Source organism: Bufo bufo, chromosome 4 (assembly GCF_905171765.1).
Source record: "Bufo bufo chromosome 4, aBufBuf1.1, whole genome shotgun sequence".
Classification (NCBI taxonomy): domain Eukaryota; kingdom Metazoa; phylum Chordata; class Amphibia; order Anura; family Bufonidae; genus Bufo; species Bufo bufo.
Genome location: NC_053392.1, coordinates 604,696,512 through 604,720,626, shown reverse-complemented (window position 1 = coordinate 604,720,626; position 24,115 = coordinate 604,696,512). Strand labels below are relative to the sequence as shown.

General features: G+C 48.8%; 1 protein-coding gene across 1 annotated transcript in view; it reads left to right on the top strand.

Moving 5' to 3' along the window:
- The first annotated feature begins 11,991 nt into the window (after nt 1-11,991).
- TMEM63A (transmembrane protein 63A) overlaps nt 11,992-24,115 on the top strand; it is a 61,639-nt gene continuing 49,515 nt past the window's right edge. Inside the window, exon 1 of the mRNA XM_040430575.1 lies at nt 11,992-12,123. The gene's annotated coding sequence lies outside the window, so the exon portion shown is untranslated. The remainder of the gene's footprint in view (nt 12,124-24,115) is intronic.

The window sequence follows — 24,115 nt, the reverse complement described above, 5'->3', positions numbered from 1 at the left end:
CGCGCTGTCAGGCTGGGGGGATCGCGCCTGCGTACTGCACAAGGTGAAGGCGCTTCCGCCAGTACGCCCGACGTCATATCCGTTAAAGGCCGCAGCCAATCAACGAACGTCACAACTTGTTGACAGTGGAAGTGACGTCATGGATTAAAAAAAAAAAAAAAAAAAAAAAAGCACGCAAGCTGTCATGGCGGATAAGAAAAAACCGAATTGGTGTGTTATTTGCCTCACGACTTGCTCTTCGGCCGTGCAGCTGTGTGAACATGTGGTGGCGCGGAAACACAAGGCGAAGGTCATGCGCTCCCACCCCCGCATCCTTCCCGATATGTATAAGTTACAGTATTTCTTTGACACCTACATGAAGCAGGCTCCCCTGGTTGGCTTGGAGTTTATAGAGGAGATTCAGTGGGCGAGCAGATACCAGTACAGGTGCCTGCTGTGCGGCTTCCATGGTTATCGGAGGTCGGCCTTCCAGCACATAACTGGGCCGGACCACATCATAAAGTTTATCATGGAACACCACCCCGAACTATCAGTGCACGCCGCCATGTTCCCCCAAAAGGCGGAGTACTTCGAAGCTGTGCAGAAGGCGGCCGCCAAGGTCTGTAAATTCTACGGCAAGAAAAAAATCCAAGAGACCGTTGCCGCCACGGCTGACTGTCCGATCCAGGAAAAGATAGAGAAGCATGACCCCGACGTGGAACTCAGGGTCGTCCACAATCGGAACGGAGAGCTCCAGGTCAAGCCTCTCCACATGGAGAGTAAGAAGGACCAGTGCGGGTTCGGCGGGAACGGGGACTTTTTGGATTACCTTCAGACATTCGAGATACGGGACGACGAAGACGCCAGGATCATGAAGCAGATCACGCTAAACTGCACCCAGGCGCTGGTGCAGTACTGGCACGATCGGGCGGAGCTGAACGAGACGCCGGGGAAGGCGTCGGTGGCGCAGAGCGACCCCACACAACTCTTCTTCAACAGCATCAAGAACATGGAGGAGTCGGAGGTGGTGGACACCCTGCATAAGATCGCTGCCACCAACCCGGCCTTCAGGGGGATCGCCGTACCCAATGTCATCAAGTACCTGCGGGACACCGGGCGGTTGAAGGCGGCGTGACGGACTTCTCTGTTACTACGTGAAGACTTGTTCTGGATCTGGTTGCTATGGAGATAGCGCGGCCGATTCCCCGGTGTTTGACAACAATCGGGGGGCTGCATTTTAGTATCAGGACGGACAGATGTTTGGTTTATCGTTTTGGGTTACAAATGTTGATTAAAAAATTTTTTATGTGTTTTTTTTTTTTTCATGTGTAAGACTGGGGTCTCCCGAGCCACCTACAACGGGTTTAAAGTGTAATTTATTTATTTTTTTACATCAGAGGGGTTCTTCCATAAACTCACCTGATACAAGTCTGATCGCTGGGGGTCTGAAAATGGGACCCCGAGCTCTGTGTGTGAATGGAGTGGAGGTGAGCACGATCACCGCTCTATTCGCTTCTATAGGACTGCCGGAGATAGCTGAGCGCTGTAGTCAGACACGTGACTTGGGGACCCCCGTTCTCATGATCGGTGTGAGTTCCGGGATTGGAGCCCCAGCTTTCATACATTTATAACCCATCCAAAGCGTTAGGCGCTGATTGACATTCAGAAGAGGGGTTCTCGTGTTGATAGTGTTTGTATGTAGAGCCGCTCACGGGGCTGAAAATAGGGAACATTTAAAGGGGTTGTTCAAGACTTTTATGCACAGGATAGGTCATCAATATCTGATAGGTGGGGGTCCGACACCCCATGCCCACGTCGATTGGCTGTTTTGCAGTTCCCCCTAGTGCTACAGCTCCGTCCACTGTGTAGTGGATGGAGCAGGTTACCATTCACTTCAATGGAAGCTGCGCTGCAGAAACCAGATGAGTCCACTACATAACGGGCAGAGCTGTGTAGCTCCAGAGCTACTTGGGAACAGCTGATCAGTGTGTGGTGTCGGACCCCCACTGATCCTATATTGATGGCCTGTCCTGAGGATCAAAATCATGGAACCCCCCCCTTTAAATAATACATGTATCTGATGCTACTATAAAGGGTTATTCCCCTCTCAAGTAGTGATAAACGGGAGGTGCCATATTCGATTTTGCGAATATTCGATTGAATATTCGTCATTATTCTATTCATCGCGAATAATATCGCGATTTAATTATTCGCGTATTGTGAGTTTAACTGTTTAAGGCAACTTTCCTATTGGTTGGCTATCTAGAATTAACGAATATAGAGCTATATTTGTTAAATCAAGCAAGAAGCCAATAGGAAAGTTGCCTATGGACAGCTCTAAATTGGATTCGCAATGCGAGAATATTACTTTGCCTATTTTTGGCAATAAATAGAATAATGACTCAGTATTTTTCCCCGGCGGCTCGTTCAGCTCCGCCCGATCGTGCCAGTACTGCACCAGCGCCTGGGTGCAGTTTTCAACGTAATTTTCTCGCATTGCGAATCCAACTTAGGCTACTTTCACACTTGCAGCAGTGTGATCCGGCAAGCAGTTCCGTCGTCGGAACTGCCCGCCGATCTGGATGTGACTGAAAGCATTTGTGAGATGCATCCGGAGGCGGATCCGTCTCACAAATGCATTGCAAGAACGGATCCGTCTCTCCGCTTGTTATGCGGACAGACGGATCCGTCTTGTATCTTTTTTTCACATTTTTACCCGTCTGCGCAGATCCGGTATTTTGAATGCCGGATCTGGCACTAATACATTCCTATGGGGAAAAATGCTGGATCCGGCATTCAGGCAAGTCTTCAGTTTTTTTCGCCAGAGATAAAGCCGTAGCATGCTACGGTTTTCTCTTTTGCCTGATCAGTCAAAATGACTGAACTGAAGACATCCTGATGCATCCTGAACGGATTACTCTCCATTCAGAATGCATGGGGATATGCCTGATCAGTTCTTTTCCGGTATTGAGCCCCTGTGACGGAACTTTATGCCGGAAATGAAAAACACTAGAGTGAAAGTGCCCTATGTTCTGTGTATAGGCAACGTTCCTAATGGTTGCCTTGCTAGAATTAACGAATACGAATATAGCGCTAATATAGTTAATTCTAGCAAGGCAACCATTAGGAACGTTGCCTATACGCAAAATTAAGTTGGATGCTCAATGCGTAATTTTAGGCTACTTTCACACCTGCGTTCGGGTGTCCGCTCGTGAGCTCCGTTTGAAGGGGCTCACAAGCGGCCCCGAACGCAGCCGTCCAGCCCTAATGCATTCTCAGTGGAGGCGGATCCGCTCAGAATGCATCGGTCTGCCAGCGTTCAGCCTCCGCTCAGCGAGCGGACACCTGAACGCTCGGGTGTCCGCCTGGCCGTGCGGAGGCAAGCGGATCCGTCCAGACGTACAATGTAAGTCAATGGGGACGGATCCGTTTGAAGATGACACTATATGGCTCAATCTTCAAACGGATCCGCCCCCATTGACTTTCAATGTAAAGTCTGGACGGATCCGTTCAGGCTACTTTCACACTTAGAAATTTTTCTAAGTTATAATGCAGACGGATCCGTTCTGAACGGATGCGAACGTCTGCATTATAGGAGCGGATCCGTCTGATGAAACATCAGACAGACCCGCTCCGAACGCTAGTGTGAAAGTAGCCTAACTCGCATTGCGCATCCAACTTTGAGCGTGGTCTAGATGACCGTGATTCTCACTTTCGACAGTACATTCTAGCATGGAGGCGTTCCCATGGTGATGGGGACGCTCCATGCGCACGGTAAGTCGACATTTGGCAGATGCGCCAACGGGCACTGACTGGAGCGGGCAAGGAGCACGGAGTCCCCCGGACATGTAAGAAGAACTGCTTTTGGGAAGTGGGAACAACTTTAAAAAAAAAAAAATGAATATTCGCATTAGTGAATGTATAGCACTATATTCAAAATATTAGCGAAGTGCTGATATTCGAGATTAAAATTCGCTAATCGAATATTCGCGCTCAACACTACTCTCAAGCATCTATGGTCAATCCACAGGACTTCCCATAAATATCCAGTGGGTGCAGGTCCCATCTATTAGGAAATCATGGGCCTCCTGAATCCTGTTTAAATGGGTTGTCCCCCCCCCCCCAGTCATGTGGACGGGGGGTCCCTGAGTCCCCTGATTGGGTGGAGTGATGGTTATGTATGTAAGCTGCTGCTCCGTCACCTGTATGTATGTACAGTGGGAGATAATCGGGCTCAATTCTCAGCTTTTTTTTCCGACGAGCCCATAAAGAGGAATAGAGCCGCTTACCATTGCTCCATCCACTTTGTATCTGGTGATCAGTGGGGGGTCCCATGGACCCCCACCATTCAGATACTTATCACATATCCCATGAATAAGTGATATAAGTTGTAACGATGCAAAGTGGCTGCTGATGGGACGCCGGACCACCAGTCCATTAGCAAAGGCTGTGCATATCATTACACACAATCTTATGTTACACCCATCCCACTGATACGTAATTCACCTCTGATCCTGGTAACGTGCCTGGAATGTATCACCAGTGGACGGACTCAATGTTGAGTCTCAGTCGTAATGTATTTAATTTAGGGTTTCCATTCACTCCCATCAAACAGAAGTCTTGTAAATGGTGAGAAAACATAAAGGGGGAAGTTTATCAATCCCCTGAGCCAGAAAGGTGCCAAAAAGTAAAAAAAAAAAATTTGTGTGCAAAAAAATTGCTACGCCAACCCCCCCCCCCCATTGGCAGCATGTTCACAGTATTCCATAAAAGTGGGGCCTACGTGGCCTGACACATTTGTCATTGTGCACACCAGAATGCTGTCATACAGTAGACCAGCTGGCGTACATTTCATAAGGGCACACGGTCCTCCCGAGATACGGCTTGCGTCTCTTTAATAAATTAGTTCCATCTTAGGCTACTTTCACACTGGCGTTTTGGCTTTCCGTTTGTGAGATCCGTTCAGGGCTCTCGCACGCGGTCCAAAACGGATCAGTTTTGCCCTAATTCATTCGGAATGGAAAAGGATCCGCTCAGAATGCATCAGTTTGCCTCCGTTCCGTCTCCGTTCCGTCTCCATTCTGCTTGCAGCGTTTTGGTGTCCGTCTGACGAAACTGAGCCAAACGGATCCGTCCTGACACACAATGTAAGTCAGTGGGGACGGATCCGTTTTCTCTGACACAATATGGCACAATAGAAAACGGATCCGTCCTCCACTGACTTTCAATGGTGTTCAAGACGGATCCGTCTTGGCTATGTCAAAGATAATACAAACGGATCCGTTCTGAACCGATGCAGGCGGTTGTATTATCTGAACAGATCCGCCCCAAACGTGAGTGTGAAAGTAGCCTTACTTACACCACTGTATAAAGGTACCCCTTAAAGGGGTTGTTCAGGGTTTTAGAAATGATAGCCTAATTTCAAGATCAGTGTCTGATCGCCAGCCCACGCACCCCAGCCAATACACGGTACACAGCTCCGTCCATTGTGTAGGGCAGGGATCAGCAACCTCCGGCACTCCAGATGCTCTGAAACTACAACTCCCAGAATGCTCTATTCACTTCTGTGGGAGTTGTGAGAACAGCCAAGCATGTTTGCATGCTGGGAGTTGTAGTTTCACAGCAGCCGGAGCGCTGAAGGCTGCTGATCCCTGGTGTAGTGGACGGTTCTGGTTACCATTGACTTCAATGAGAGCAGCGCTGCAGTAACGACCTCCATCCACTACACAATGGACAAAGCTGGAGCTACTCTGAAACAGCTAATCGGTGGGGGTGCGGGGTATCGGACCCCCGCCGATCCGACATTGTAAAAGCCTGGACAACCCCTTTAAGAAAGCTTGAGGCAAATCAGGGCTTTGATGGTGGTGGTCCTTGCTATCTGGGTGCACAATGTCAGATCCCATTCATGCATCTCTTCTCCGTGTGAGGCTTATGTGCTGTTTTATATTCCGTTTTTTGCATAGTATCACCCTGTACCATATCAGTCTTTAGTTGTTTTTATGATTTATAGATTGTGACGGCCCTTCCGTATGTATAGTAAACTCATAACGATATGGATTCGATGACCTTCATCATTGCTCATGTTTGTGTGGTTTACTGGTTGTGGTCGGTGAACTGGTCTATCCCAAAATATTAGAAAGCCGCAGGACCTCCCATAAAACTTGTTGCCTTAGTTTTCCCAACCTTTCCTTGGTATAAGGCCTCATGCACACAAACGTATTTAGTTTCTGTGTCCGTTTTTTTTTTGTGGATAGGACGTAGACCCATTCATTTCAATGGGTCCGCAAAAAATGCGAACAGCACACCTTGTGCTATCCGCATCCGTATGTCCGTTCCGTAGCCCCGTAAAATAAGGCTACATGTACACGGCAGTGTTTTTTTGCGGTCCACAAATAGCGGATCAGTGTTCCTCAGTGTTTGTCCGCAAATTTTGTAGGTTGTGTTTCCGTGTGTCTTCAGTTTTTTTTTCGGGCCGCAAAAAAAAATCTGAAGGCTGAAATTCTTGAAATTTAAATATCCCAACCCAGGATACAGGTATATACAGGTTTCCCAGCAACCATCCGCAAAAAAAAACACTTATGCGGAGGACATACAGATGGCTTTCGTTGCTCATCCGCATTTTTTGCGGACCCACTGACTTCTATGGGTCCTCAAACCGTTTTTTGCAGACAAGAATAGGACATTAAAGTGTTTTGAGCCTTCCATTTTTTCTCCTTCTAAGAATAGGACATGCCTTATTTTTTTGGCGGACGTGAAACACGGACAGCGGACGCGGACAAGAAATGGATGAGTCCACCGAATTTTTAACGGCTCCATAGAAATGAATGGGAAACCATCCGATCTGCAAAAAAAAACACTGCCGTGTGCATGTAGCCTAAATATAACATGTCCTATTCCTGTCCGTTTTAGGCATTGTTGCATTGGATCCGCAAAAAAAAAACATGGCATACGGATGTCATCCGTTTTTTTTTTTGCGGACCACAAAACACATTTGGTCATGTGCATGTAGCCTAAATGTAAGTTCTGCCTCCTATAACTGTACAGTGCCCGGCGGGATTCACAACGTGGCGCTTTAATGATGAAATATATTTATTGAGTTAAGGTAGATTTAGACGAACCAATAATCGGCCAGGTTATCGGAAAATACTGTTCCTGTGAACGCTCGTTCCCGAAAATCTGGCCGTCTAAATGTGCCGCAGATCACCCGACGAACGCGCAAAATGCCTGTCTAATGACAGAATGGTCACAGCGTCACAATGTAACCAGACGCTTTTATATAGACGGTAATAAAAAAAGTTATGGCTCCAGGAAGGCAGGGAGTTAAAAACAGAAAATGGCCATGGCCTATAGGGGTTTTCCAAGACTTTCTAACTGATGACCTATCCTCCAGACACCCCGGCCTGTTGGAGAAGGCACCAGCACTCCTGTGCGCGCCGCGGCCTTCTAGCTGCTTTTCCTAGGTCATGTGACGTTACATTCATCGATCACGTGGTTTAGGAGCAGCTCAGCCCCATTCAAGTGAATGCAATACCAAGCATGACCACTATACAATGTACGGCGCTGCGCTTGGTGAGCTGTGAGAAGGAACCCCATCAGCGTCGGACCCCCACAGATCAGATACTGATGACCTATCCTGAGGATAGGTCATCAGTATAAAAACCCTTTTAAGGGCTCGTTCACACGACCGTGTGAAGCCCGTGCTGTAGACCGCAAATTGCGGTCCGCAATGCACGAGCACAGTCCGTGGGGCAGGCGCATGGGGATCGCAGACCCATTCACTTGAATGGGTCCGTGATCCCTCCGTTCCGCAAAAAGATAGAGCATGTTATATCTTTTTGCGGTGCGGAGGCACGGAACAGAACCCCAGAAAGCACTCCGTAGTGTTCCGTTCTGTGATTCCGTTCCACATTTCCGGATTGAAATTAATGGGTCTGCATCTGTGATGCGGAATGACAATGGAATGGTGCCCGTGTATTGCAACCATTTAATATTGCATATGATGTAGTGGGAAGCAGGAAAAAAATTCCAAATGGGGTGAAATTGAAAAAAAAAAAAAGCGATTCCGCCACAGGTTTACGTTTTTTTTTTATTACAACGTTCGATGTACGATAAAACTGACCAGTTACTTTTATTCTACAGGTCAGTACGAATCCGGCGATACCTTATATGTATAGTTGTTCTTGCGTTTTGATAGTGATAAAAAATTAAAAAGTGGGGAAAAAAAAAAAATCTGTTTTATTTTTTTGTCGCCATATTTTGACCCCTATAACTTTTTTTGTTATTATGTTTACGGAGCTTAATGGGGGCTCATTTTTTGCGGGACGATCTGAACTTTTCATTGATACCATTCTGGGGTGTGTATGACTTTTTGATCACTTTTTATTTAATTTTTTGTAGAAAATGAAGCGACCAAAAACGGCGAATCGGCTATTTGGACGCTTTTTTTCCGTTTCACTGTTTGCCGTATGGGGAATATATTTTTATACTATGGGCGTTTTCGCACATCGCGACACCCATGATGTGTATTTTTTTATTTCGGGATGATTTGAATTTTTTTTATTTCTTTTTTAACTTTTTTCTACACTTTTTTATAGTTCCCATAGGAACTATAACATGCAATCATCTGATTGCTATTATCATAGACTCCAATGCACTTGGAAATACTATGCAGCAGCCTTGTGTTATTCATAAAGACAGCGGCTGCTGCATACACGATCCGGCTCCTCCGATCGCCACACGGGGGGAGCCGGAGCACAACCGGTTTCAGCGCGCTCAGATGCCGTGGTCAGGATTGACCATGGCATCTAAGGGGTTAAATGTGCGCGATCGGCATTACTGCCGGTTGCGGACATGAGCCGCGGGTGTCTGCTAAAAGAAGCAGGCGGCCACTCGCGGCTATGGCGCCCGGAGCGGGCGCCATCTTTAAGCACCCGCCCAGCGCCGTACATGAAAGGGTTAAAATGTTGGATTTTTAACTCAGGGAGCCAGTTCCACAAGGTGGCGCTGGCGAGATGGTTCTCTTTCCTACAGAGACACCTCTTTGCATGAACATCCCCCCACCAGAATTTCCTGAATACAATTCCCTCTGGGCAAGCGCAGGAATCCACTGAGGTAGACATGCAAGTCCTGCAGGATCGACAGCTCCTGTCCTTGTGGTCAGCGCCCTGCATTGCTTTTTTTGTGGGCTTGAGTCCGAGCTGCAGTACCAGACACTACCATGGACAAGAGTAGCGCTATTTCCGAGAGGGGGGGGGGAGCAACCAGGCTAATTTACTTTAATGTATCCTGTGGACAGCGGGTTGCAGGAAACACAGTGAAGAGGCTGCAGCACTAAATTAGGATCATTTAGGGTGCTTGAGGTTGGACCCTCACAAATTATAAAGTGATGGCATACCCTATAACACCCCTTTAAGGGGACTTGTCCAGAATTTAAAAAAAAATTAAAAATCGCTGCTTTCTTTCCAGAACAGCACCACCCCTGTCCACAGGTTGTCTGTGGTATTGCAGCTTTGCCCCATTTACTCCAGTGGAGCTGAGATGCGATACTGGACTTTGCTGGAACTGGATTACGCTGCGCTTTTTCTGCACGAAAATCCAAACAGAAAAACCGCACATAATCCACATCGTGTGCAGATCCACAGCAGGTCAAATGTTTGTGCGACTCCGCACCTTCTGCAGACTTCAATGGGGTTGATAAGAAATAGTGCAGATTTATGTGCATTTATTTCTGCAGTTTTGGTGCAGATTTCGGGCGGATTTTCTGAACAGATTTTCGCTCCGTATCAGCACCAAAATCTTCATGTTTTACGTCCAGGTTTCGACCCCATTGCATTGGAAGGGGTGACATCTGCTGTGAAAATCTGCACCTTTCATTTTTCACATCTTCCTTGGAAAATGAGAGGTGGAAGCTGATTGGCTGCTATGGGCAACTACGCCAGTTCTACTTTACACCAGTTTTGATAAATCCCCCCCCCCCCTGTGCATATGGCCTAAGGCCATACATAGCAGCCACTGTCCAGCTGAAATGCGGGTACTAACCCCTTAAAGGGGGTTTCTGGGTTTGGAATAATTTAAGTGAATTGGATGAAGCTGCAATACCCTGCACAGCCACAAGTAGAGGGCGTGCACGAGCGCCGCGGCCCTTTCAGATAGCTGATCGACAGGGGTGCTGAGAGTCTGCCTGTTTTGTAGACTGCAAACCGCAGATCTGCAAAACACACGTTGGCTGTGTACACCGTGCATCGCGATGCGGACCCACTGACTTCAATGGGTCCGCAATCTGCAAGATGCGGCCAAAGATAGGAAATGCAGCAAATTGCGGTTCGCAATGCACAGGCACCCACCGTGTGCCCGCCGTCTGCAGACCCATTCACTTCAATGGGGTCTGCGATCCGCATCCGGAGTTTTTGCGGTGCGGAGGCACTCCGTAGTGCTTCCGTTCCACACCGTATCTTCCAGATTGACGACCCATTTGCTCCAGATTGGGATGATCTCAGGCCTGTGAATGGGGATTCGGAACCGCGTCCATACGCATCAGAAAATTTCTGCACATTTTTTTCCGTCTGTGAATCAGTTTTCGGGGGAAATTTATCAAAACTGTTGCAAATGGAAACTGGCTTAGGCTACTTTCATACTTGCGGCAGGACGGATCCGACAGGCTGTTCACCCTGTCGGATCCGTCCTTCCGCTATTTCGCCGCTCCGTCCCCATTGACTATAATGGGGACGGGGGCGGAGCTCCGGCGCAGCACGGTAGTGCACGGCGAAAGGCCGCCGGACTAAAAGTCCTGCATGTCTGACTTTTTAGTCCGGCGGCCTCTCACCGCGAACTGCGCCGGAGCACGGCGAAATAGCGGAAGGACGGATCCGACAGGGTGAACAGCCTGTCGGATCCGTCCTGCTGCAAGTGTGAAAGTACCCTTAGGCTACCTTCACATCTGCGTTTTTCCTTTCCAGTATTGAGGTCCGTCATAGGATCTCAATACCGGAGGAAAACGCTTCAGTTTTGTCCCTATTCATTGTCAATGGGGACAAAACTGAACGGAACGGAGAGCACCAGAATGCATTCCGTTCCATTTGGTTGCGTTCCCATCCCGGACAAAAAAAACCCTGATGCAAGCAGCATTTTTCTGTCCGGCATGGGATGCGGAACAAGACGGATCTGGCAAAAAACACGATGTAAGTCAATAGTGCCGGATCAGTTCGGACACAAAAGTAAATAGTTGCGATCCGTCATGGCTATTTTTGAGATAATACCAGGGGCGCACCACCAATGAGGCCAGGTGAGGCAATCAGGCAGCACCAGGTAGGGGCAAGAGCGGGGCAGCGGAAGGGCCATGGGCAATGAGGGCTTTCATTGTGGTAAAGGGGTTAGGTTAAGAAATTGGCATGGGGGTGGAGGGCACCATTTCAGTTTTCGCCTCAGGCAGCAGAAAGGCTAGCACCGGATAATACACCCGGATCCGTTCACAACGGATGCCATATCCAGTAAAAACGTGAAAGTATCCTCAGTTGCCCATAGTAACCAATCAGATTCGTCCTTTCATTTTTCACAGCTCCTTTGGAAAATGAAAGGACGAATCTGATTGGTTGCCGTGAGCAACTAGAGGTCAGTTTTCCTTTGCACCAGTCTTGATAAATCTCCCCCTTCAAATGCAGACATAAGGAGCATGGCAAATATTATAGGGGGGAGATTAATCAAAACTGGTGCAAGGGGAAACGGGCTCAGTTGCCCATAGCAACCAATCAGATTCCAGCTTTCATTTTCCAAAGGAGCTCTGAAAAATGAAAGGTGGAATCTGATTGGTTGCTATGGCCAACTATAAGCCAGTTCTAGTTTTGGTAAATCTGGAGGAGGCAGATCCAGCCTCAGAGAAAAAAAAAATAATGTAACGTGAACATACATGACCTACACGTACTGAGTACATACATGCACAGAGAGCACATACAGCTCTACAACGTGCACAATCCCCAGCACACAGCCGCCCTCCACTGAGCATGCGCAGCTAGGACTCTCCCTGCCCCCTCCCAGCACAGGACCTCCGGGAGCAGCAGCTGCTGACACACAGGAGACACGTACCTGAGGAGGACCCCAAACTGCAGGCTGCCCGCCCCCCATCCATGTGCCGGGGAGAGCAGACAGCTGGTGAGTGCTGGGGTGAAGGGGTTAACCACATATGTGCCTGCGCTGAGTTCCTGCTGTTTCTCGGTGTCTATGTAATGGGAAGTAGAAGTTTTTACAAAGTTGCAAAGTTGTTACAAGTTTTTTTTTGTCGTTTTTTTTTTTAAATTTTTTTATTTGGGGGGGGCAATTACTTTTTGTGAGTGGCCTCATAGTTTCACGTCATGTCGCAAGTGTCGTAGAGATATTGTCCGTACCTCGCCAGACGGATAAAGTTGCAAAAACTTGCAGTAAATCTGCGACAGACGTTACAAAAAGTTCTGCAGAGTCAAAGGAAGCGGGACAGAAAGACCGTAGATTAGATTGTAGGACGCACTGGTGACTGTACTGCGTAAGTATTCGCACCCCAGTAGTGTAAATACGGCTCCGTCCACAATCTTTAGGGCTCACGCGCACGACTGTCTCCGTTTTACGGTCCGCAAATCGTGGATCTCGGCTGCCATTTTTATTTTTATTTTTCAAGACAAGAATAGGACGTGTTCTATGTTTTTTGCCGGGCTGCGGAATGGAGATACGGATGCGAGCGGCACACGGTGAAATTAATGGCGCCGCATCCGGTTTACATTAAAAAAAATGTGGACTGAACGTACGGTCGCGTGCATGAGCCCTTAGGGTTTGGCTTCAAGGCAATCGCGCGCTCAGGTGTCGCAGGGCAACTCGCACGTTTGCCGTAATTGCAACCCAAGAACCGCAAAAAAAAAAAGAATAATCGTTGGATTTTTTAGCAATTCTGCGGTGGTGGCGCACGGGAAAGTTGCGCTGGCAGCCCTTTTTATTTTGGTGGCTGCCCCACGACACTGAGAGTTGGGCGTGTGATCGCCTTGTAGCCGAACCCTAAGGGCTCATGCACATGACCGTATGTTCGCTCCGCATTCGGATGCAGACCTGAATGGGGCCACAGAAGATACGGCTAAAACCGCCGTGTAAAGGTACGTTCACGCATAACGGAAATTGTAGCAGAGTTTTTTTTTTTTGTTTTTTTTTAAGCAGCATTTAAGCAGCAACAAAAAAAAACCCACATGCAGTACGTGCGGTTTCTGCTGCGGATGAGCCAACAGACTTCGCCCTCTCCATTGCAAAGGGTGAGATCCACTGGGGAGAACTGGCGCGTAAATTAATATGCCGCGTTACGGGGGGACGAGTCCTAAGGCCACCTGCACACGGTGCGCATTATGGGACTTCTGCGGGAAAAAACGCAGCGTAAGGCCTCATGCACACCACCGTTCTGTATTTTGCAGTCCGCAAAACACGGATGGCATACGTGTGCGTTCCGCAATTTTGTGGAACGGCACGGACAGCCTTTAATTTACCTGCCTATTCTTGTCCGCAGAGCGCGGACAAGAATAGGACATGTTATATTTTTCTTTTGCGGACCACGGAACGGAGCATCGGATGCGGACAGCACACGGAGTGCTGTCTGCATCTTTTGCGGCCCTATTGAAGTGAATGGGTCCGCATCCGAGCCGCCTAATCCTGTACCAGCAAAGTGGATGAGATTAGCCAAACTCATATACACGCTTTTTTTTTTTTTGTGCGGAAATTAACCTGCCGTGTAGATTTTAGAAATATATACAGAATGTCAATTGTTTATTTATATTTTTATTTTTTTGAGGATTTCACGCTTTTCAATGCAAGGAGGAAAATCCACATCAAAACTGCACTGAAAACCACAAGTAAGGGCTCATGCACACGACCATTGTTGTTTTGCGATCCGTTTTTCCTTGTCTGAGTTTTTTTTTCTTTCTCTGATTTAAGTCCTCTTCCGTTCCGTTATTCCACAAAACATATCCGTATGCGATACGTTTTTTGGGGATCGGAAACAGAAACAGTAACTTATTAATCACCAAACACATGAGCAGTATGGGCTGGGCATAGCATTTCTACAGTATGGATCCGCAAAATATGGATGTGTTCCGTATTTTTTGCGGACCCATTGACTCGAATGGGGCCTCGGACCCTGATTTGCGAACAATAATTGGACATGCACTACTTTTTTGCGGAATGGAAATACGGAAACGGAATGCACACGGAGTACCTTCCGTTGTTTTTATGGACCCATTGAAGTGAATGGTTCCGCATACGGTCTGCAAAAGACCTGGAATGGAAGCGGAAAGAAAATACCTTTGTGTGCATGAGCCCTAACCCACCGAAATCTGGACTATTTATCGCGGTTTTTGAAGCGGGTTTTCGGTTTAGGTGTGGAATCGGACAAACAACTAACATGCACGGCAGGTCAGTTTCGGCACGTACAAAATACGCGGCGTGTAATTGAGATTTGTCTATTCTCCTTATGTTTGCTGAAAACCCCTCTACAGAACGCGTGGAATCGGATAAATAGTTTTAAAATCCGCTTGACGGGTTAATTTCCGCACGGAGAGAACTCTTTGCTGGAACTGTAGGAAGCCTTGTTCATGTATCCATTGACTTTAATGCACGTGTTCACACATCCGTGATTCACCATGGAAGCACGCCCTGTTTTTGTCCGTGTTTACGGATCCGTCGCACTCATCGTAGTCCGAGTGCTAGGGGCTCCTCTGGAAATGGATTTTCAACGTAACATTGTCCGTGGACTATGAATGGTACATGGAGGGCAAAAAACGGACACGTGGACCAAACACGAAGCCTTCATGGATGAACCACTGATCGTCTTATCGCGGACACGGCTCATGCACATGAACGTATTTTTGTGTGGCCCATATGCGGAACGTGTCTGTGCGGCTCATGTGCAGAACCATTCATTTCAATGGGGCTGCAAAAAAAAATATGGAAATGACGTGTGCATTCCGTGCCCTATTGTTGTCCGTTTTTCTGCACGGAAAAAACATGCTTAATCCGCAACATGTGCAGGTTCTACACGGACGTGGATCTGCCATATGTATTTAAAATCCGCCGCGTAATCATTCCTGACACGGATTTTCTCCACAGATTTCACCCTTTTCAATGCAACAGGGGTGAAATCTGCTGGAAAAAATTGGCACGTGCGGACCTACCCCAATAGCTGGTGCAGCAGAACAGGTTACGCCGCTGTGCCCCCAGCTCTCTGTCCCCCCGCTGCCGGAGAGCAGATGACAAATCCCGTCATTGTGATGTGCGATCTGCCACGTGTTGTATGTCACATGCACTCTGTCACATGTAGCAAGTCACATGCAACCTGTTACCGTCTACATTGCAAAACGGGCTGATGGCAGCGAGCAGAGCGTCAGCTCTGTGACCTCGTCCTGTGCAGTCAGCGCTGCAGCGCTCATCAGAACAAGTCAGACTAGTTTCACGTGGCCAAAAGGCAGACACGTTTTGGGTCCAAGTCGAGGCCAAAACACCTGGAACGCACACAGTAATATGGACTTTAAGGGGTTAAGAATATCTGCAGTCAATCACACCATTGTTTTAAAGAGGAATTCCCATCTGGGATAATTGGCATATCCCGAGGATAGGTCATCAGGTGCTGTTGGAGAGCGCCGCAACCGCCTTCCTAGGACATATGACGTCATCGGTCACATGATGTAGGCGCAGCTCAAGTGACTGAAGCTGAGCTGCGATATCAAGCACAGCGACTATACAATGCACAGCACTATGCTTGGTAAGCTGCGAGGAGGCCGCAGCACTCACCGGAGCTCCGCAGCCCCCTCATACAGCTAATTGGTGGGGGTTCCGGGTGTCCTGAGGTCATCAATATCAGGATCTCTTACTGTTATGTATATTATAACTGTAGGTGCAGGTTCCACTTCCAGGACTACCAAGATAATGGGGGTCCCGTTCTCCCCCAATCTGCACTCCAGAGTGGAGGAGGCCGTGCATGCATGTGGCTCCCCCATTGTACGTTATGGGTGTTGAGGGTAGTACGCCCTAGCAGCTCACAAGTCCCATAAACTGCAATGGAGGGTGCCGCCTGCACAGATGGCCAATGCTCTTCGAATATATGGGGGTGGGGGGTGGTCTCGGAGATGGCTACATTAGTATTTGCCTGTCCTTGCTCCTAGGCATGTGTGTTACTCACTGACATGGAGACCACATAGGTTGGTGCCACATAGAATGGCATGGTGGGCTGCGTTGTGGCCCCTGGGCAGCGGGTTGTGCCCCTGTGCCTTAAGATGAGCCTGTATCATGGTCGTGTGAAAGGGAAGAGATGTGTAGTCTCCATAATCCCAGCCTTGGGCCTCCTGCACACGAACGTGTGCTGCCCATTGCCGTATTGCGGACCACATTTGCAAATCCACAATACACGGGCACCGTTTCGTGTGCACTCCACATCACGGATGCTGACCCGTTCACTTCAATAGGTCCGCAAATCCGAAAATACGGAACACTACGGAAGTACTACCGTGGGGTTTCGTCCTGTGCTTCCGTTCCGCAAAAAGATAGAACATGGCCTATCTTTTTGCGGAAAGGCCGGATCGCGGACCCATTAAAGTGAATGGGTTCCCCATCCGCTGCGGCTGCCCCACGGTCGATGTTCCCATTAAAGTGAATGGGTCCGCGATCCGCTGCGGCTGCCCCACGGTCGGTGTTCGTGCATTGCGGGCCGCAGCACGTTCGTGCTCAAGAGGCCTTAGGCCGTATCCACAGGGTTGTGTGATCTGTCATTGTGAGCTCCCTAGATTGTAGGACGCACGGATGACTGTACTGCGTAAGTATTCACACCCCAGTAGTGTAAATATGGCTCATTCCAGAACCTTTAGAATTCGTGCACACTACTGTATCCGTTTTACCGTCTGCAAATCGTTGTGTGTGCCTGCCGCCATATTTTTTTTTCTTTCAAACTCCTCTAGAATTGTCCGAGCAAGAATAGGACATGTTCTGTCTTTTTTGTCGGGGTGCGGAACGAACACACGGATGCGGAGGGCACATGGTGCACTGTCCGCATCTTTTGCGCCCCATTGAGATAAAAGGGGGCCGCATCTGCAAAAAATGTGGACTGGACGTACAGTCGTGTGCATAAGCCCTTAGCGTTCAGCCACAAGGCGATCGCGCTCCCCGGTGTTGCAGGGCAGCCATCTCGTACGTTTGCCGTAATTGCAACTCAAAAAATCCCAAAAAAAAATAGTTGGATTTTTTGCAATTCTTCAGTGCGAGTCACTCTGCAACCCCTTTCCTTTTGGTGGCTGCCCCGTGACACTGAGATAGTTGGGCGTGCGATCGCCCTTAGGGCTCATTCACACGACCCTATGTTCGGTCTGCGTGTGTATTCTTCATAATCGTGGCCTTAGGCCGTATCCACAGGGTTGCGTGATCGGTCACTGTGAGCGCTGGAACGATCAGAGCAGGGATGTCCAACCTGCGACCTTCCATCTGTTGAAAAGCTACAACTCCTAGTATGCCTGGACAGCCTACAGCTATTAGGGCATGCTGGGAGTTGTAGTTTTACAACAGCTAGAGGGCCCTGGATCAGAGGAAACCCCTTCTCTTAACCACAGCCACCCATGATGGGCAAAGACTGCCCAATTTTCCATGTAAAGCCAAGTTCTTGCCTAGTGGCCGCTGGGGTTGCTGGGGTCTCGTCTGCATGTGACAGCCGCTCCGCAGATACCCGGACATTTTTTTTTTTTTTGCCCTGAGAATAGGCCATTCATACTAAAAAAACAAAAACCTGCAGAACCCGTCTCCTGGCATCTGCTGAACTTTCTGTTGTTTCCTGTAACTTTATTCCTCTGAAGACGATTGAAATCTGGTTGAACGTGTTCTTCTTGCTGACCATCAGATAAGTGGGAGCTGAGAATTCCCCCCGGTCTGCTGGACCTTCCTGATGGCAGAGTCTACCATAGTGCAGCACAGGAGGACTCCCCAGAAGCTGTCCAGATGTGGTGGCCACCAATAGCTGTCCTGTTCCTCCTCCAGTTGTCTCAATATGGATATGGAGCGGAGGGGCTTAGAAGTTGCTCCAAGCCAGCCCAACCTTCAGCATTCTGCCTGGACTTCCTCTTAGGGCTCATGCACACAAACTTATTTCTTTCTGTGTCCGTTACGTTTTTGTTTTTTTGCAGTTCGTATGCGGAACCATTCATTTCAATGGGTCCGCAAAAAAAACTGAAGTTACTCAGTGTGCGTTCCGTTTCCATATGTCTGTTCTGCAAAAAAATAGAACATGTCCTATTATTGTCCACATTACGGACAAGGATAGGACTATTCTATATTAGGGGCCAGCTGTTCCATTCGGCAAAATAAGGAATGCACAAGGACGTCATCCGTATTTTTTGCGGGTCCGTAAAACGCATACGGTCGTGTGCGTGAGCCCTTATAATGACCCCTATAGTCCCCCTAGTCGTATGTGCCCGGTTATCAGCAGTGAGGAGGGCTCGGGTGGCCTTATGAATATTGGCCCACCAGGATAATTTCCTGTAGGCTCTATGGCCAGTCCGCCCCCGGGGGCTGGCACAAGCGCCGCACCTTTATTTTTGGCGGATCTGCGATTTACGGACCACAAAACATCATGTACATGCGGCCTTTGAATGTATCCATCTGTTGTGGTTCACCGTTTTTGCAGAACGTTTGATGAAAAACCACTGATTTCCTCTCGATTGTAAAAAAAAAAAAATCAGCAAAAAACACAGTGGACACCGGCTTTCTGTGCTTTTATAGTGCCCCCTCGTTCAATTGCATTTTTGGCCCGTTTTTTTTAAATTGATGCAAAACCGCATAAAAGCAGCTGCAGGGTAAAACTGCATTGACTCTAACGAAAATCATCTTTGGAAATAGAGCTATGTGTCTCCATGGTAACAGACTACAAACAAACCCTGTGTAGTCGGATCCTGCAGTCATAGTCCTCTTTGCTGTAAGGGCAACACAGACCATCTCTGTAGAACTGAACAGTCGGGATCTGTAGCCACTGAGTAGGGATTTAAAGAAAAAATAATTATAAAATGCGCATACCAATAAACACGTAATCCGCGATCTAGCCGAAGGTCCCAGCAGCCATCTTTCTGCCCCTGACAGTACCACCGGTACCTTTTGAGAACACCAGCTCTCCATAACAGCGGAGCATTGTCACCTGCCTGGCATGTCCTATTACTGGGCAGACCCTGAACGTATGACATTCTCCTTCACCAAGGTCAGTTGCCAGCTACATGTATTTACTGTCATTCCCCTTTAAGATAAGACACGTGGCCACAAGAGCTGGCACGGTGCGTCTGGCTTGGCTGCTTTATGCCATAGGAGTGCTGCCAGGTTGATTTGTGAGCAAACAGCAAAAGCACATTATATATGAGAAGGGTAATGGGCCACTCGGACCTATAGACTCCGCTCTCTCCGTGCCTGGGATGTATAGAAATGCCCAATAATTAGTCCTCAGCTCGTTACAGTTTGTTTACCCCGTTTATTGTCACCACTGACTCCAGTATGTCCACCAGTATCACTGGGCTCCCCAGGGATTGTCACCCAGTCACCACTGACTCCAGTATGTCCACCAGTATCACTGGGCTCCCCAGGAATTGTCACCCAGTCACCACTGACTCCAGTATGTCCACCAGTATCACTGTGCTCCCCCAGGGATTTTCACCACTGACTCCAGTATGTCCACTAGTATCACTGTGCTCCCCCTGGGATAGTCACCCAGGCTCCTCTGACTCGGCCATGTCCACCAGTATCCACCACTGACTCCAGTATGTCCACCAGTATCACTGTGCTCCCCAGGGATAGTCACCCAGGCTCCTCTGACTCCAGTATGTCCACCAGTATCACTGTGCTCCCCAGGGATAGTCACCCAGGCTCCTCTGACTCGGCCATGTCCACCAGTATCACTGTGCTCCCCCAGGGATTGTCACCACTGACTCCAGTATGTACTGTGCTCCCCCAGGGATAGTCACCCAGGCTCCTCTGACTCCAGTATGTCCACCAGTATCACTGTGCTCCCCAGGGATAGTCACCTAGGCTCCTCTGACTCGGCCATGTCCACCAGTATCACTTTGCTCCCCAGGGATTGTCACCCAGTCACCACTGACTCCGGCGTGTCCACCAGTATCACTGTGCTCCCCCAGGGATTGTCACCCAGTCACCACTGACTCCGGCGTGTCCACCAGTATCACTGTGCTGCCCCAGGGATTGTCACCCAGTCACCACTGACTCCGGCGTGTCCACCAGTATCACTGTTCTCCCCCAGGGATTGTCACCCAGTCACCACTGACTCCAGTATGTCCACCAGTATCACTGTGCTCCCAGGGATTGTCACCCAGTCACCACTGACTCCGGCGTGTCCACCAGTATCACTGTGCTCCCCCAGGGATTGTCACCCAGTCACCACTGACTCCGGCGTGTCCACCAGTATGTACTGTGCTCCCCCAGGGATTGTCACCCAGTCACCACTGACTCCGGCGTGTCCACCAGTATCACTGTGCTCCCCCAGGGATTGTCACCCAGTCACCACTGACTCCAGTATGTCCACCAGTATCACTGTGCTCCCAGGGATTGTCACCCAGTCACCACTGACTCCGGCGTGTCCACCAGTATCACTGTGCTCCCCCAGGGATTGTCACCCAGTCACCACTGACTCCGGCGTGTCCACCAGTATCACTGTGCTCCCCCAGGGATTGTCACCCAGTCACCACTGACTCCGGCGTGTCCACCAGTATCACTGTGCTCCCCCAGGGATTGTCACCCAGTCACCACTGACTCCGGCGTGTCCACCAGTATCACTGTGCTCCCCCAGGGATTGTCACCCAGTCACCACTGACTCCAGTATGTCCACCAGTATCACTGTGCTCCCCCAGGGATTGTCACCCAGTCACCACTGACTCCAGTATGTCCACCAGTATCACTGTGCTCCCCCAGGGATTGTCACCCAGTCACCACTGACTCCGGCGTGTCCACCAGTATCACTGTGCTCCCCCAGGGATTGTCACCCAGTCACCACTGACTCCAGTATGTCCACCCGTATCACTTTGCTCCCCTAGGGATTACCAGGATTGATTAGATGTTAAATGGGTTTTCTCGGTATAAGGGTGTGTACTGACATTGCAGTGCCCGAATTTGGACCGAACTTGGCCCACCCAGGGTGACGTACCTCCGCCAGTGATGGGCCGGGCAGGCATATACCATGTGAAGCTAGGACCAGGCAGTAGAGACCAGCAATGTTAGAACTACACTAGGCGATCGTGGGGTTATATTATTTTAAAAATTTTTGGCCTTTTTAAAAAGGTTATCCCCCCCCCCCCACCAAGACAACCCCTTTAAGTCAGATGTGGATATGTAAATTGCACCCCGAGAGGAAGAAGGATCCATCTGGTGCAATGGCCAAGTATCCCTGTGTCCTAGACATTGAAGTCCGATGTGAAAACGCATAGTTGCCAACATTTCCAAATTTGCAGGGACTGTTCCTGAAGATTCGGTCTGTCCCAGAATGAAAATCGGTGGTGCTTATGTAAGTCCTGGGTGTGGTCCTTCATTTACCAACTACAACGCTGGCAACTATGGAAGTGGCGAGCCTACGCGCATGATACTCTCAAATCTCCCGCAAGCCGACTTTAAAAAATTCACACGCATGTTGCAGTTGTATGTATGAGGTGTGGGCTCCATTCACACCACCGTGTGATGCCCGTGTCCGTTTTGTGTACTGCAAAACGCGGCCCCGTGCATCCTTCATCGCAGTGCAGATCCATTGACTTCAATGGGTCCTCAATCCCCCAGGTTGCAGCCAAAGATGGGGCACGTGTTATCTTTTGTGGCGCGGACACACAGACCCAGACGCACACCCGGAAACGGAAGCACATGGTCCACAAAACGGACACGACTGTCACGCGGTCGTGTGAACGAGGCCTAATTTTTATGGTCAGCATGCGGTTCCTGTGATCCGGTCGCTGCTTTCCGTTCTGTAACTTTACCTCCCGTTGTCGTTCAGCGCAGTCTAAAGATGGCGAGTAAAACCCGGCGTTTCCAAGGTTTGGATTATTGATTTACGGATCTTGTTGCAACAGTGGGGGTCACATGTGAGGCCTCCGTGCACCGTAAACATGTCGTGGGGACTTCTGTAGAGGAATATCCAAGTCACATATACGTACAGTGTTCATATTGGGGTTGTCCCACGAAAAATATTCTACGTTTTTCATGCCAGCGCCTGGATGTGAACACTTTTCTAATTGCGTGTAATTTTATGGGGTTGTATCATCTCTGCCCTCCAGCTGTTGCAAAACTACCAGCATGCCCGAACAGCCTACAGCAGGGATGCTCAACCTCTGGCTCTCCAGCTGTTGTAAAACTACAACTCCCACCATGCCCTGCTGCAGGCTGATAGCTGTAGACTGTCTGGGAATGCTGGAAGTTGTAGTTTTGCAACAGCTGGAGGGCCGCAGGTTGAGCATGCCTGGCCTACAGGTATTAGCCTACAGCAGGGCATTGTGGGAGTTGTAGTTTTACAACAGCTGGAGGGCCGCAGGTTGAGCATGCCTGGCCTACAGGTATCAGCCTACAGCAGGGCATTGTGGGAGTTGTAGTTTTACAACAGCTGGAGGGCCGCAGGTTGAGCATGCCTGCATTGAAGGGTTTGTCCTATCTGGACATTTATGGTACATGGAAAGGATATGATATTGTCCAGTAGGTGCGGGTCCCACCTCTGGGATCTGATTGCATCTGAAGCTCGACTATTTTCGGAAGTCCCAGAGCAGTGAATGAGGAACACCGCGTATGCGCTGCATGCTCTCCATCCACTTGAGAGACTAGCTGGATCTCCACAAGGCGATCACGTACCTTCCAATATTTTCTGGGGAATCCTGCAGACCTGACTCTTCATTCTTAGGGTGGTGGAGCACCCTATGACCAGCACGTCTTTATTTGCAGATTTTTTATTTTTATTTAAAATAATAAATAAAAATTCTCTCCCTTTCCCATGCAGACAGGTTGACGTCATGTAATGATCACCTGCAGCCTCATGCGGCGTTAGTATCACAGCGGGATCTTGCCCGCCCGGTTTGCTTATTTATTTGGCAGTAGCTTTTGTCCTTGTGCCAAGTGTATGCCAGCAGCAGTGTACACCCAATGGTCCTGAGCGAGGCCGTGCAACCTGACGTATAGTACACAACCAATACTCTGCTCTTAACGGAACATTAAACCAAAAAGTCTTCCTAAATCCCCCCCCCCTCCCCCCATAGCCTTTCCTCGCTCTAAATTGGCTGATAACAGAGAACAATAGTGCAGCCAAGGTAACCACTAGAGGGCGCTACCACGCCTGTATACGGATCATGACAACACAGTTCTGCTGCCCGGACAAGACTGAGGCCCGATGGAGGATCATTTTGGGGGGTCTCAGAATTGACTACGATGAGGTGAATTAAACTTTAAAGGGGTTATGCCATGGCTGATGTAAAAAAAATGAAAATCGGACATCATATAGTACATGACAATATCTATCCAGAGATCTCCCCATTCATTGCTTCAGTTGCTCTACTACGTTTATTTCAAGCTAGCAGCTCTGGGGCGTGTCCTTTCTGCTTTAGCTCTTTCCCTGTAACTGCCACAGCTTCTAATCATGGCTGGTGACAGTTGAACATTTAAACTGAGCTCGTATGACCACCAAAGTGAGGTGGACAAGAAATAAGGAAAAGAACAAGCAGCAGGTGGCGCTATACTGATACATTAGATTGAATAGCTCAGTGGCTGTACCAAATGTTTTTGTTTTTTTTAAACAAATTTTGTTTCGGGGGGAAAAAACATGTACGGTTCATGACAAAATATAATCATCATTTGAGATCACCAGATCTTGGAGGTTACATATCATATCAGTAAAAGACCTTTTTACATGGAAACAGGTTGATGGTTTTGTGTACCATTTACTGGAGAGTAAGTGATCCATACAATATGTTCCCCATTTTTACCCTCTTTTTCCAAAAACCGCCCTCCCCTCCCTTCTCCCGAATATCATGGGATTTAGTGGGACTACAAGGTTCCAGACATCTCTAGATACCTGAGGTACCTGTCTCCATAAACTATGGATTTGGGGGCAGGTCCATAAACCATGGAAAAGATCAGTGTGCGGCGT